The sequence below is a fragment of the Salvelinus alpinus genome, chromosome 16 (assembly GCF_045679555.1).
Source record: "Salvelinus alpinus chromosome 16, SLU_Salpinus.1, whole genome shotgun sequence".
Lineage (NCBI taxonomy): Eukaryota > Metazoa > Chordata > Actinopteri > Salmoniformes > Salmonidae > Salvelinus > Salvelinus alpinus.
Window position 1 is genome coordinate 14162826 of NC_092101.1, and position 16651 is coordinate 14179476.

General features: G+C 41.5%; 1 protein-coding gene and 1 non-coding gene across 10 annotated transcripts in view; both read right to left on the minus strand.

The window, feature by feature from the left end:
- Nucleotides 1–16651, minus strand: part of LOC139540882 (unconventional myosin-IXb-like) — a 101621-nt gene that overhangs the window by 82672 nt on the left and 2298 nt on the right. For 7 of the 9 annotated variants that reach the window (XM_071344913.1, XM_071344914.1, XM_071344915.1 and 4 more), the window contains exon 1: nt 12097–12477. The exons of 1 other annotated variant lie outside the window; for it this stretch is intronic. The gene's annotated coding sequence lies outside the window, so the exon portion shown is untranslated. Of the gene's footprint in view, nt 1–12096; nt 12478–16651 lie in introns of those variants that run through there. One more of the 9 variants, XM_071344908.1, reaches the window with a different exon arrangement.
- On the minus strand, nt 5927–6001 carry trnak-cuu (transfer RNA lysine (anticodon CUU)). The gene has a single exon. It is a non-coding gene; the product is annotated as a tRNA-Lys (tRNA).

Consider the following 16651-nt stretch of genomic DNA (forward strand, 5'->3'; position numbering starts at 1 on the left):
CATTTTGAAGGAGGGAAACCGGTGGATTATTGAATGAAGCACGCCAGCTAAACTGAGTTTTTGGGGATATAAAGAAGGACATTATCGAACAAAAGGACCATCTGTGATGTAGCTGGGACCTTTTGGAGTGCCAACAGAAGATCTTCAAAGGTAAGGCATTTATTATATCACCATTTCTGACTTTCGGGGCACACCTGCCTGGTTGAAAAATGTTTTTCATGCTTTTGAATGCGGGGCGCTGTCCGCTGTCCTCTGCCGTAAAGCCTTTTTGAAATCTGACACAGCGGCTGGATTAACAAGAAGTTAAGCTTTATGTTGATGTATGACACTTGTATTTTCATGAATGTTAAATATTTCTATAATTTGAATTTCGCACTCTGCAATTTCACCGGAAGTTGTCGAGATAGGACGCTACCGTCCTACCTGCCCGTAAGAAGTTAACTGACTTGCCTAGTTAAATAAAGGTTAAATTAAAAAAATAAATGTATAGAGTGCTGACTACCAGGCAGTTAGCAAGTTTGGTAGGCTACTAATGACCATCAGCAGCATCAGCTCTTGGAGAAGCCCAATTACGAAGACAAAACGGTCAAGTGGAATTTGACTGCCGTCATGACTCGTTTGTGTTCACCGTAACAGCCCTATCCATAATTAAGCATTTCACTGTTAGTCTACACCTGTTGTTTATAATGCATGTGACAAGTAACTGTAGTGATATATTTGAGACATTACATTTAGTTGGTTAGCAGTGGATTTTTGCCATATTAGTATAGATGTGTCAGGAGTCAAAACAAGGTATCAATAACAAGATGCAATGAGCTGAAACAAGCCACCTACGATTCCCAACATGGAAACTTCTTGTCATTGTTGCCAGTTACCTGACCGTCCAGAATCATAACACACCAGACTTCTGCCCCATCGTTTGGGACGTTGTCAGCTAACAAGTCTATAAACCACAAGCCATGGCCTGCAGCAGACCAACATGAGGTTTAATCACATGCAAACTTTCAATCCAGAGGACCTGCATGCATGAGAATAGAGGAGTTCCCAGCAGAAGATTATTTTAACCAGAAGGCAGCTTGAATGGATGGGGATGGCAGAGATGGTGGCGTTAAAGGGGAAATGTGCCTTCAGTCAGGCGGATGAGCCGAAACTCAACTCAATGCGGTCACATGAAACGTTACCTTTACAATAAGGAAATCCAGAGCATTCCATGGCTCAGGATATCCTGCTTTTGCCCTTAAACTGCTCAGACCTGGTGGGGGTTAGGTCAGTGGGGAGCAGGATTTTGGATAAATAAACCATAGAGCGGACTATTTACAGTTGAGGCCTCTAGAGCTGACAACTGTTAATCTACATCCCATCGAAACATGTCTGTACATTCTGTAATGTTGCATCCCTCCTGAATAAGCCTGAGCACAGAGACGGGGGTCGGGTCTCAAGACGGGGGCAAGAAGGAAGGGGAGGCGTGGAGGGAGCAGCTGTGAGCGTCAAGTGGCAGAAATCAAGAGGTGAATGGGAAGTTGTGGCAAGGAGGCAGACAGAGGGGATATTGTGCGGGAGCACTCATGTGGGCCACTGCTCTAAAAAACACATGACTCCATTGTGGCACCAGAATAGCCACTAACTTTTCCCTCCCCCCTAGCTAAGCCCTCCCATGCTACCTCCCTCCTACTCCTAGTAGACAATGCTCTGGAGACAGGAGCTTAAGGTCAAGTACTAAACCCTGACCACACCCCGTCAGACTAAAACATGTGTTCAACCGGGATTGCCATAAAACAGCATGTTGATTTAAGGAGCTTGTCTGTTACCAAGGAGGGCTTGTGTAATCTCCTCCTATAAGGCAGTGGCGCAGTCTTCACTGTGGCGTACCCCTGGTGATGTTTGGGTGCCCTTTGGGTGCCCTTTTAGTGCAGGGTTCCTGCACTAAAAAGGTGTGACTACAACCATTTTAGGAAGGATAACTCCTTTCTCACCTTGAAAATCCACAGATGGTCAGTAAAGTGACAAACTATGATCTAAACGCTTCAGGCACATTGTTTTGGTAAGTCAGTTCAAAGGACGAACTTGATCACATTTTGCTGAACTAGAATCTCAAAACCGCAATGTTGCCCCGAACCATAAAATGTGGTCTAGGCCTGCTGACAGTGCCACTTCCATATGGACCCTTTATTTAACTCGGCAAGTCAGTTAAGAAGAAATTCTTAGTTTTAATGACGGCCTAAGAACAGTGGGTTAACTGCCTTGCTCATGGGCAGAACAGATTTTTACCTTGTCAGCTCGAGGATTCGATCTTGCAACCTAAACACTAGGCTACCGGCCACCCCAAATGACCCTAGAATGTCTGTTATTTTAACATTCAGCAATATATAGAATCCTTCCACTCAAACATAAATTTGGAGACATTCAGCCGTGAACAGACAGACCTGGAAAAAGTAAAAATAGACCACAAGCAAACGCAACCAGGTGAACCCGGGCAATACTAAACACTGAATCAAGGTCTTCTGTTCTTTCCCACCCATCACTCACCATAATCGTTAAGGCATCCCTCACTCCACAGCCAGCTCGAGCTGCAGCCTGGAACATATACCGAGTTCAGTTCAGTCCGTTGCTGGACTAGCTGGCACATTCAATGGGAATCGTTCGTCACTATTATTGCCTCGCCTGGCTGATTTATTTATTTTTTCAAAGAATTCCCTCCTTTGCGCCCATCCTCTGTCGTTAATCGTCAAGTCAAAATGGTGGGTGGGAGCTCCATTATGAACGGGTCTCTTCAGTCTCGTGTTATTTTCTCTCACAGTGTTCTCTCAAGTACGCAGTGTTTATTTATAAGGGTTTATTTACTGGGCCTTGGTCTCCAGAGGAACCTTGGAACTGTGGCACTGGAACGGGCCACTGATATTCATCATCATCATCAACATGAGGAGCAGCGGGGGAATTCACGTCACTTCATATAGACGTAACTTTTCACATCGCAACCAATTCAATTAAGTCAGCCATGGACATATTACAGCAATTCTAAAGTTTATGAAACGTCAGTATCAGGCTAATGTTCTAAAACAGGAAACCAAAGCACACCCAGGACCTGTACTGCTAGTCAGAGGAAAGGGAGAAAACAGGGTGGCCTTGACTGATCATTGGGATTCTGGAGAAGCCAGGTTTAAGGTGGATGCTAGGACTGGGTCTGGTGCAGGGGAATGCCTGTCATGTCTCTGGGCCTGGCTCCCTGACCACAAAGGATGGAGGGGGAATGCATTACTTCTCACCAGGGCAAACAACCAGTCATCCTGTCCACACCACACACACGGCCAGACAGCGCTCTTCCTGAGAGAGCTAAGCTCAGGGACTGAACCGGTAGCGGGTGGGTGTAGAGCCATGGTCCAATAGTCTCTACTTGACCTGGGATACTAATTTTACAGCATATTATTTATAATGTGGAATGGCCTAGTCTACAGGAATAAAATATTTAAAAACACTACCAGTACCTGTTTGGGTACCTCCCTCCCTGTCTGGGCAAGACAACCAAGGAAAATGTCTACAGGGGATGCCCCTAAACCTGTGATGTGGTCTTTAAAATGCATATTAAGACGTTGTCTAAGCCTACGCCATCTTCTGGGATAGCTCGTTTGACGTGCATGATGCGACAAGTGGCTTTTAAATGCAGTCATCTGTCCATGACTCACACACTTCACGTCACTGTGCTAGAAAATTGTTGCATTTTGTGGATGAACATTAAGCTACACTAAAACTCCAGCTAAACACATAGTTTAGTCTTTGATCATTCATCATCATGACGTCATTATGTTTAACTTCATTATGTGAATGTTATGATGGCTGTGGTGGCCTGAATGAAGGCTCAGCACAACAGCCCCAAACAAATATATGCCTTCAAATTGACAGTCTGGCTTTTTCACTTATACACTGCAATTGCCGCTATTTATAAACTCGCAATAAATTCAGATTGCCCACATTGAGAGATCAGAGTTGCCAGCAGGATTGTGGAGTGCCGTCCAAGTTCTGTCTCCAGCTTAAGCGTTTTCCATACGTTTAAAAAGTACCAAAAACACACGTCGTCGCCAAATCCGCACCACATAGCTTGGTTTGCTGCTCACTGCAGAATTCAAAGGTCTTTTTCTTCCTTCTCCCCACAAAACGACACACCCAGGAGCATTCCTGTCAATATACTGCAGGCAGGGCTCCTCTGGATTAGAGGCCTGCTCTGACCAAAACCTCAGCCACTCACGGACAGAGACACAGAGGACCTGGGCCCCAACACCTGCAAGGACCACTCCATATTCTAGCCTACATTGGACAAGCTTTTCAGAAATTACCAGTTCAGGGCACCCTGCTGAGCTTATAAGAACCAATGGCTTAGTGTTTAAATATGCTGGTACAAACTCCTATACTGTACTTGGAATTAATGAAAATATAAATTCGGACAGATGTTCTTAAAGGAGTGCATTACTGTAATATGCCTACATAATGCCAACTTGTTGTCACATTTTTTGAACACTAGCCTATGGACAGTGAATGAGTTACTTGGTGAGGGAACTGATAAAGGTTTTTATTTAACCTTTATTTAAACTAGGCAAGTTTGTAAATAATAATTTGTTCTTAACTATGAAAGCCTAAAGGTAAACTACACTAACAAAGGATCACTCCTCCCTGCCCATCCCAGTATTCTTCAACAGGAGACAGGAAGAAAACAGCCTCCCTGAAAAACACAAAGACAGGCCTCTACGTGTCCACGACCTTCATGCCAAGAAATGTCCTCAGCAATGTTATCACATAGTAACTTAAGGCTAATTCATTCTCATTTGTCTAGTGACTTAACAGTTCCATTCGATGTCATTTCAAAGTAAAGTCACAACTTGGCCTAGCCTATTTATTACAGAACTGTCATTTCAAGGCAGCAGCTCCTCTCCAAGTCAGGGATCCAAACAAACTTTTTCCAGTTGATTGCAACAGCTCTTGATCTGGTCGTACCGATCTTTTGTCACTGTGCAACGACAATGACCTGTGTCCCATAAATGTACCTGCATTCTATACAGAACCAGGCTAATAATGACTAGCCATCTTTTAAATTAGCATGCAGGGCTTGACATCCAGGTAAATTTGCCAGTGCCAACTGAAAGCTACTGGCCCGAATGAAAAGAATACTGGCCCGGGAAAACATCATTTAAACGCTTCTACAAAGTATAGTGAATGAGATATTTCTCTATTTCATTGTTAATAAATTTGCAAACATAAAAACATGTTTTCACTTTTTCATTGTGGGTTATTGTGTGTAGATGGGTGACTAAATCCATTTTGAATTCAGACTGTAACAACAAAATGTGGAATAAGTGCACAGGTATGAATACTTTCTGAAGGCACTGTACATATGGGTAGGGGTAAAGTGACTAAGCTACAGGATAGATAATAAGCAGTAGCATCAGCGTATGTGCCGAGTCAGAAGAGTTAGTCCAAAGGGGGGGTCAATGCAGATCGTCCAGCTAGCTATTTGGTTAACTATTTAGCAGTATTATGGCTTGGGTGTAGAAGCTGTTCAGGGTCCTGTTGGTTCCAGACTTGAGCATCAGTTATGCTTGCGGTGCGGTAGCAGAGAGAACAGTCTATGACTTCGGTGGCTGGAGTCGGACAATTTTTAGGTCCTTCCTCTGACACCGCCTGTGTGTGTGAAATATATACATACAATTTTTTTTTTTTAACTAGCCAAGTGAGTTAAGAACAAATTCTTATTAACATTGACGGCCTACCCCAGCCAAACCCTAACCCGGATGACCCTGGGCCAAATGTGTGTCGCCCTATGGGACTCCTAATCCCGTCCGGTTCTGATACAGCCTGGAATCGAACCAGGGTCTGTAGTGACGGCTACAGCACAGATGCAGTGCCTTAGATGACTGCGCCACTCGGGAGCCCCAAACAGAGCAGCCAACGTGGAGCACGAACCCACGACCCTGAGATTAAGAGTCTCATGCTCTACCGGTTGAGCTAGCCAGGCAAAGGATGGCAGGGAGCTCGGCCCCAGTGATGTACTGGGCGGTACACACCACCCTCTGTAGCGCCTTGCGGTCGGATACCAAGCGGTAATGCAGCCAGTCAAGATGTTCTCAATGGTGCAGCTGTAGAACGGAGGATCTGAAGGCCCATGCCAATTATTGTTCCAGGTTTCCGAGTTTATTCAGGTTCACTCAACAACAAAAAAAATGTATAGCAATATGTAACTCAGCAAAAACAAATGTCCTCTCACTGTCAACTGCATTTATTTTCAGCAAACTTAACATGTGTAAATATTTGTATGAACATAAGATTCAACAACTGAGACATAAACTGAACAAGTTCCACAGACATGTGACTAACAGAAATTGAATAATGTGTCCCTGAACAAAGGGGGGGGTCAAAATCAAAAGTAACAGTATCTGGTGTGGCCACCAAATGCATTAAGTACTGCAGTGCATCTCCTCCTCATGGACTGCACCAGATTTGCCCGTTCTTGCTGTGAGATGTTACCCCACTCTTCCACCAAGGCACCTGCAAGTTCCTGGTCCAGCGACGGTGGGTTTGTGCTCATAGGCGACGTTGTTGCTGGTGATGTCTGGTGAGGACCTGCCTTACAACAGGCCTACAAGCCCTCAGTCCAGCCTCTCTCAGCCTATTGCGGGCAGGCTGAGCACTGATGGAGGGATTGTGCGTTCCTGGTGTAACTCGGGCAGTTGTTGCCATCCTGTACCTGTCCCACAGGTGTGATGTTCGGATGTACCGATCCTGTGCAAGTGTTGTTACACGTGGTCTGCCACTGCGAGGACAATCAGCTGTCCATCCTGTAGCGCTGTCTTAGGCGTCTCACAGTACGGACATTGCAATTTATTGCCCTGGCCACATCTGCAGTCCTCATGCCTCCTTGCAGCATGCCTAAGGCAAGTTCACGCAGATGAGCAGGGACCCTGGGCATCTTTCTTTTGGTGTTTTCCCAGAGTCAGTAGAAAGGCCTCTTTTAGTGTCCTAAGTTTTCATAACTGTGACCTTAATTGCATACCATCTGTAAGCTGTTTGTCTTAACGACCATTCCACAGGTGCATGTTCATTAATTGTTCATGGTTCATTGAACAAGCATGGGAAACAGTATTTAAACCCTTTACAATGAAGATCTGTGAAGTTATTTCGATTTTTACGAATGATCTTTGAAAGACAGGGTCCTGAAAAAGGGCTGTTTCTTTTTTTGCTGATATATATATATTTATTTCTTTACATTCTAAGTCCACAACATCAGAAAACACTTTTGCGGTCTGGGAACACTCCCCCCAATGTGGAGGGTGGAGTTTCCCATTAATTAAATTGTGCACCTTACAAGAGACCTGTGTTTGACTAGCAGTGTTTTGTACTGCACAATGTAATGGAAGGTTTTTTGGGAAAGCCTTTCGAAAATTTTAATTCAAACAGTTCATGACTGAATTGTCCATCGCAAAGATTTAAATATGACTTCGGAACAAACTTTTTGATACCTGGTTTGCATACCCATTGCTGTTTAAATAAATCTTGATAATAAAAAGCAAATTGTAAAAAAAAAAAAAATGTGACCAATGAAAACAATTCACTGCCACCCTAGAGACCAATTTTAAATTGATGTTGCACCGCCATGTCAAAGGGTCTACTGTTTTGGTCGCAGTCTCAAATCCTGCAATTGTGTGAGTTTAAGTCCTTTCATCTTCTAAAATAATTTCAACGCCACTGAATAACTGCTGAGACTCTGTTTTATAGTATCATGCAAGGGCAGGTGGCTTTGACTACTTCCACAGGTAGACCAGGCAGCATATAAACAGATCGGACTCATTAGTGTTTCTAACAAGAGAACGACAGATCTCGGATCAGATTCCCAAACCCTATTCTTTTCCATTTGGAGGATAATACAAAAAAAATCTGACCCTGGAAGCACTGGGCTACACATCCTGCTCCACACTCCAAGTCCAAACATGGATACCTATTAAACCAGAATGGTTTCCTATCTATAAAGTCACATACAAAAAGTGAATCATCATATCATGCATAGGCCTACTTAATTATATACTAAGCAAAAATATAAAATGCAACAGGCAGCAATTTTACTGTTACAGTTAAAAGGAAATCGGTATATTGAAATAAATTCATTATGCCCTAGTCTATGGATTTCACATGACTGGGCAGGGAGGGGTGCAGCCATGGGTGGGCTGTGCCCTCCCAGGCCCACCCATGGCTGTGCCCCTGCCTAGTCATGTGAAATCCATAGATTAGGGCCTAATGATTGAGGCCTGTTGGACATACTGCCAAATTCTCTAAAATGCCGTTGGAGGCGGCTTATGGTAAAGAAATTAACATTGAATACGCTGGTAACAGCTCTGATGGACATTCCTGCAGCCAGCATGCCAATTGCACACTCCCTCAACTTGGGACATCTGTGGCATTGTGTTGTGTGACAAAACTGCACATTTTAGAGTGGCCTTTTACTGTACCCAGCACAATGTGCACCTGTGTAATGATCATGTTGTTTAATCAGCTTCTTGATATGCCACACCTGTCAGGTGGCTGGATTATCTTGGCAAAGGAGAAATATTCACTAACAGGGATTTAAACAAATTTGTTCACAAAATCTGAGAGAAATAAGCTTTCTGTGCGCATGGAAAATTTCTGGGATCTTTTATTTCAGCTCATGAAACCAACACTTTCCATATTGTGTTTATATTTTTGTTCAGTATACTTTCTCTGACCTAATTTCGCAAAGTATCCATGAGTCATCATTACTTGGGGCCTACGTGGAAAAATGAGGGTGACTTTCCAAGTTATTCGAGAAACTCAGAACGACACAGTCAGGAACGGGCTTGGGAGATAAGATCGCTAGATATGGTTCACAGACAGCTTTCATCTCTTCACTAAACACACCCACCCATATACATCACTTTGCTTAACCACTTCTGAGAGTCATCATCTAAAAATAAGAAACACATTTCCGCACAATTAAAAACACAATAGGCCTACACCATACAGTCAATGGCTTACACTCAAGCCTCCGACATACACTGAGTACACCAAACATTAGGAACGCCATTCTAATATTGAGTTGCGTGCCCCTCCCCCTCGGAACAGCCTCAATTCGTCGGGCCATGGACTACAGTGTGTCAAAAAAGTTCCACATGGATGGTGGCCCATGTTGACTTCAATGCTTCCCACAGTTGTGCCAAGTTGACTGGATGTTCTTTGGGTGGTGGACCATTCTTGATACACACAGGAAACTGTTGAGCATGAAAAACACTGCAGTGTTGCAGTTCTTGACACAAACCGCTGTCCCTAGCACCCACTACCATACCCTGTTCAAAGGCACTTAAATCTTTTGTCTTGTCCATTCACCCTCTGAATGGCACACATACACAATCCATGTCTCAATTGTCTCAAGGATTAAAGTATTCTTTAACCTGTCGCCTTCCCTTAATTGAAGTGGATTTAACAAGTGACATCAATAAGGGATCATAGCTTTCACCTGGTCAGGCTCATGACAAGAGCAGGTGTTCTTAATGTTTTGTACACTCATTGTACAGTAGCATCATTCATTAAGGCTATAGTATGAGACTAAGAAATGTAGGGCCTAGGAAATAACCTATAATTAAAAATGCAGTTGTGTAACATGCTGTGTGCTTGATAAGACATAGAACAGGGAACAACAACAGTTCCTGTATAAGAGTGCTAGACCTCAATGGCTTAGTTTTGGTGAATTTATCAAACTGATGAGACTTCTCTGAAAAGAGCTTTCCATCTGCTTAGTTGCTTATACAAAAGCAATGTTGCCTGTGCAAATAGGAAATAGGATTGTGGATGAAATCAACACAAGTGTGGATTTCTGTTAAGTTAGCCTATATACTGAGATACGAAGCAAATATTTTCTATCACATTAGCCTACTACCAGAGAGAATAGACTTCTGCTTGTAAAATTATGGTATCAAAGCATTCCTTTATCAAAATGTTGTAAATGTGGAGTGAATATCAAGACGTATCTGGCTGATAGAGAAATTACGTTGATCATCTTTCCACCCACAGTTCCACTCAATTGCATCTGCCAGGCTGTTTAGGCCAATTAGAACTCCCGACTCCTAAAAATGGAACATCACCCTGAGCTTTAACCCTCCCACTTTTCCAACACCAGTAGCCTGACAACAGTAGGGCAATGGGGTATGAGCCAGGGGCCATATGGCCCTTAAGACAACAAAAAGCCTTTGTGCTTTCTGCAGTGCATCCAGAAGAAAATGATTCAAATGAAACCCTGTCTTTCATATCTTTAACATTCCAAGGCATTTGAGTTAGCTATGAAACAAAGTCTCTATTTATTAGATTAGTAAACCTGATTGGGGAACAGGAAACCAATCAGAGTTAGGGGCCGAAATGGTCGCTGTATCTTGTTCAGCACAGAAATCTTTCAAAGAAGTTGAAGCTGTAAGGGCCACTAAATGCAGACACATGGCAAACAGAGCAGCTTAGAGAGGGAAGTGTAAACACATTATTTCATCAGGAGGAAATGACTTGCTCATTACACACCGCCACTGGAATAACACCAAATAGCAAGTTCAAGAATGACAGACTGCAGCTAAACCTACACCTAATTTCACTGTTGGGACCTTGCACCTTAAAAAGGACAAGAAAGACGATTGGCACTCCCCATCTCAGATTGTTCTGAAATCGCTTCTGTTAGAAACAGATGAGATTAGTATTCCAGGAACATTATTTTGTTGAATTGAATTTGATCACTGCGAAATTCAGCTAATTGATTGCACACAAGCTGGCCATTTAAAATGTATAGGATTATTATATTAAAAATATAACCTAAAATCCAAATTGGAGTAAACGTTTTCTAACAATGAGTTAGACATGAGGAATCCAAAGAAATGGTCAAGACACCCACATCCCACCCCAACAAGTATATAGTATCAGTTCTCTATGTTTGACAAGTAGTATGGAGCTGGGGCTCTGAGCATTGTTTCTTCATCCTACATAATGTATTTTCAGTGAATTTGGTGAGGGGTTTTTTCTCCCCCTGTCCAGAGAAATTAGTCATTGAAGTTGTTGGGTTTATGTCACCGCTTACATCCTTATATTACCAGGTTCTGACCACTAAATGGTGCTGTTCCAGGTGTTTGTTTGTTTTTAAACTCCCATTCATTGGATTTGGGCCACAATGCAAAGAAATTTGTGGCACCGTGGTTGGCTTTTGACCATTTCTTCGGATTCCTCAAGTCTTACTCATTAGAAAAAAAGTTTGGTCCAAATCATGTGTTAGGTACTATATTCATTCGAAATTATATGAATCATAAAAAATTTAAATGGCCAATATGGTTGCAATCAATTACCTTAATTTCTCAAAGATATAATTACATTTCAACAAAATAATGTTACCGGAATGCTTATCTTATCTGCTTCTAACTGTTCTGAATTTGTTTCTGTAACCGGAGATGATGGGTGTCGTGGCTTGCTGAAATGACATGGAACGACCTTGTTCCTATTTGGTCTTTTTCTGTTTGTGATTAAGTTTTTCCACAGGTCATACATTAGTAATGTAGCTACAGTGCTGTGGAGGATTTTGGCAGCATGTGGTTGGGTGGAGGTGAAAGGACGTGGGACTGAATTACAGAGGAGAGTCTCTAACTTTGAAGCTTGGCTACCCCACTCTTTTTTGCTCCAAGATGTGTCATCTGTGCCATAAAACGTATGTCAGCTACACTTGTCTGAGCTTACACACATACATACAATGAGCAAGAGCACTCGTCAAAATGCATAGGCAAATGGGTTTTGTTAAGTTCACTACCAACTTGTCTGGCTGCTTTTTTTGGACTCTGGAATGAGAATCAAAAAGAGGAAGTAGACAATAAGGTAACTTGAATTATAGACATCAATGAACTGCAGTGAAATGTCTTATCACTAATGATTACTATAGCGACACTTTGTTCACTAAAACTCCTACACCAAATGATTTGAATACGGCACAACAATTCTTTCTAGGGTCTGCTTCCCTTATTTCATTGATTTGTTCATTGACAAACTTACGTTCAGAACAAGCTAGATAAACATACATTATCTTACCTTGTTCAGTTGTTTTTCTCATTGTCTAAGATGACTCCTTTCCTTATTGTATTTCCCGCATAAAACTGACGGATAATTTAAAAAGCTACTTTTGTAGTTCCCTTTTTGATTAAATCAAGACTGGCTAACCAAATACCTTCAGCTAACGTTAGCCTGTTAGCTAAGGACGTTGTCGTTCAGAATCAAGCAGTAAAATTACGCAATTAAATTAGCTAACAGAAAAAAACATAAGCAACCCGCAAAGTTATGTATCTACAAGGTGGTGTACCTGTTTGCTATCTTACCCGAATATTAAAACCTGTCTTGTAGTAAAATACGTTAAATTGTACATCCTTTTCAAACCTACTGGCTGGCTTCACGAGCTGACTAATAACTGCTAGCCAGCTACTCTATTTCCTTTTTCTAGCAAAGTACTATTCTGCCAGCAGCACAAATGATAACGTCACTTTAGTTATGGCAATAAAAAAAAAATCTAGATAAAAGCCCGCATTTCAACACATTGCAATATCATTAGTTGATTACAAATATATATATATTTTTAATCAACAGCCACTTTTATTGTGCCATCAAGAAATGGCAATAAGTAATTTATGATAACAAATCCAAAATAAGGTTGACATTTTTTTTAAAGACCAATAATGAAAAAATACAATGTTGACGCTGGTATTTTGAGAAAAATGGGCTGTAGAGAGAACTTTTCTATTTGTCTTAGCTAAAGGGGAGTGGAAAAATACTCATTAGGGTCTCTACTAACAAAATATGTTTGTTTTTTTAGGGGGACTGTGTCACACGGCCTGCTGCTGGCTTTTCACTCCACCCCATCCATTGCCTCCAATGGAATACACTGTAATAGACTTTACATGGGATACTTGGCTTATAGAGAGAAAACAAAATCTACTCGTCTCAGCTAAAGTGGGGTGGGAAATTCTCAGTAGGGTCCATACTAACCAAATATGTGTCGTTTTGAGGGAGACCTGTTTTGTACATATTCAGCAGCACTTCGTTCTCCACCACTTCCATAAAGTCATTCCAATAACGTATATTTTTATTTTATTCAAAGTCTATTTCTTTCAATTTCAGCATACCAGTATTTGTATAAACTTCGACAAGAAATGCTGGCATAAAATAAATCAAGTTCTTAATTTATTTTTTCAAAAGTAGTTGCAATCAGAGGTGGAAGAAGTACCTAATTGTCATACTTGAGAAAAAAGTAAAGATAACTCAATAGAAAATGAGTCAAGTAAAAGTGATGGTCACCCAGTAAAACACTACTTGCATAAAAGTCTAAAATATATATTTTTAAATATACTTAAGTATCAGAATTAAATATAATTGCAAAAATATTCTCAAGTATCAAAAGTAATTGTCTAAATAATTTTAAATTCCTTATATTAAGCAAACTAGACGGCACCATGTTTTATTTTATTTTTTCCGGATAGCCAGAGGCACACTCCAACACTTAGACATCATTTACAAAAGAAGCATGACTGTTTAGAGTCCGATAGATCAGAGTGAGTAGGGAACACCAGGGATGTTCTCTTGATAAGCGCGTGAATTGGACTCTTTTCCTGTCCTTCAAAATGTAACAAGATTTTTTGGGTGTCAGGGAAAATATATTGAGTAAAAATTACATGGCTTTCTTAAGAAATGTAATGAAGTCAAAGTATAAGTTGTCAAAAATATAAATAGTAAAGTACAGATACTTTAAAGTACTACTTAAGTAGTTTTTTGGGGTGTGTTTAAACCACTGGTTGCAATGCTGTGAAAAACAGTAGTATTGCACTAAAGTGCTAAAAAAAAGATATTCTAGATATTCTCAGTTTAGCATGTCTTTGCATGGGGACTCTTATTTAGAAAAGATCATTCCCGATTGTGCTTTCATCATAATATCCTGCTGCTAGGAGAACGGTTCTCTCTAGCGGGCAACGCGCGGTGGGAAAAGTTGAGAAAAAACTGCAAGCGATATTCCATACAAAGCACTGTTGCACCAAAAATGAAATTGCTCAGCGCCCTCTACAGATATTAGATGAGTGATGCACTTTGAGTACAGTTGTAACATCACAAACGAAAGTGCAAACCGACTTAGTTTGATTTGTCTTTTATTTGTCTGGTAGAGATAAATGGATGCAACTATTACGCTGGTGTTTCACTTCGGTGGTGTTGGTCGTACACCGCCGATTTCTACAATTTCTCTTAAAATGTGATTTTAAACCTAACCCTTAACCCTGTAACCTCAATACTCAGAAAACATAGCGGTCAAACAGGGAAATGGTTCCAATCGTTTTTCCATCATGAATTTTCCCCCATTGGGAATTTTAGAAACACTGAAAATTAGGAATGCACAATATATTAGTAAGAATTCTCCGATATTGGCTAAAAATGCCAACATCAGCATCGGCCCGATGTATAGTTCAATGCCGATGTGCAAAACCGATGTCAAAGCTGACGTGCATACATATATAACGTAGGTAGATGACGTAGTGACGCCACAAAAAATATAGCGCTACACATTCAACAGCATTCCTAACCTAGCCCACAATGTCTGCTGTGTGGATCTAGCAGTCAACAAGTCGAGCAGTCATTTGAAAGAGTAAGAAAATTTCAGCGAGACAACTCAAAGGCGAAATCCATTAACGCCAAGATAATGGAATTCATTGCCCTTGACAATCTATCGTTCTCTGTCGTGGATGTTGGCGGCTTTCGCCGACTGGTCAGGCACCGGTACACACTACCAAGTGTCTTGTTTTGCACGCTTTGTACAAAATAATAAAATGCAGTACTACAGGATATTTCTCAACGTAGCTCTTTATTAGCTAGCTATAACTGGCATGTTAACGTATCGCCAACCAGGATCAAACTGACCATCACCTAACCATTTGGGTGGTCTTAACCAATCATAGCACAGTATGATATGGCGGTAAAATGCATCCAATTACAATTCAGTATGTTTACACATATGAATATTACACCAAGTAGGTGCTATTTTTCAAGTGTTGTTATACAGTATTGTTGAAACTCACATCCATGAGCTACTTGCTATGGGCGTCACTGCTATTAGCTTCACGACTGACATTTGGACCAGCGATGTCAGCCACATGAGCATTATGAGTCTGACAGCACAGTGGGTCCATGAGGATTTCGTACTGAGGAAAGCTGTATTGCATGCTCAAGAATGTGCTGGTTCTCATACCGCTGCTGCCATTTCAATGGCATTTGAGATGTTTGAAACATGAACACTCCTAGCTCCATTCGAACAACTGACTCGAGAAATAAGCTCAAATGTGTCTGCAGCAGACGTGATACCCTCTGTCATGGCATTGAAACGCCTGCTCAACAAAAATACCAACACAGACCGTCGGCTGGAAAAGTACTCTACTAGAGGCTGTGAACAAGTGATTCGGGAGCATTCTCTCTGAGCCTCTTTTACTGTGTCACCACCATGCTCGATGCTAGGTACAAGGACTGCTACTTCGATGCAGACAAGAAACAGGGTTTAAGTGAAATGTTACAAACACAGCTGGACAAGATGGAAACGGACACACTGACAGTGCGCACAGAGGAAGAGAAGCCACGAAAAGAGAGCTGAAACTTCACTGCTTGACATATATGATGAAATCCTGGTTGAGACTGAACAAATGAACAACGAAACAGCACAGCAGGTAAGTGAAAGAAATTGGTTTTGATTATGTTTTACTAGTAATAGTGACATATGTAAATGCCAACAAAATAACTTTTGGTCAGTGTGTGTGTGTGTGTGTTTCAACTATTTAACTGTACTAGAATGCTTAAAATGCTGCAAAAAAATTTAATATCGGTATAATTTCTTTTGGCAAGGAAAATATCAGATATCGGTATTGGCCAAAAATGTCATATCGGTGCCTCCCTACTTAATAAGGCTTACCCTGGCGTGACGTTTTGATAACCATGTAAATCTCTCTCACCTTTGCTAACTGGTGGTGTCAATTTAAAGCTCACAGAATTGTCCATTTAAATGTTGCCAATTTATTCATTACTACATTTAGCAAACATTAGATAGTTCATTCTTACCATTGCCCTGATTTGTCAGTCTTGTCCAGATCATTATGGCATTTGTAGTTCTTTATGATAGCCACATTAGCAGTTAATTAGCATTTCATTTTTTTGGCACAGGCGAATATATACTGACAATAAAAGGCCACTCTAAAATTTTGCCACACAACACAATGATACAGATGTCTCAAGTTTTGAGGGAGCGTGCCATTGGCATGCTGACTGCAGGAATGTCCACCAGAGCTGTTGCCAGAGAATTAAATGTTAATTTCTCTACCATTATCCACCTCCAACATCATTTTAGAGAATTTGGCAGTATGTCCAACTGGCCTTACAACCGTAGACCACGTGTAAACACGCCAGCCCAGGACCTCCACTTCCGGCTTCTTCACATGCGGGATCGTCTAAGACCAGTCACCCAGACAGCTGTGGAAACTGAGGAGTATTTCTGTCCCCAGTGTGTGGGCCTGGCTCCCAAGTGTGTGGGCCTATGCCCTCCCACCCATGGCTGCGCCCCTGCCCAGTC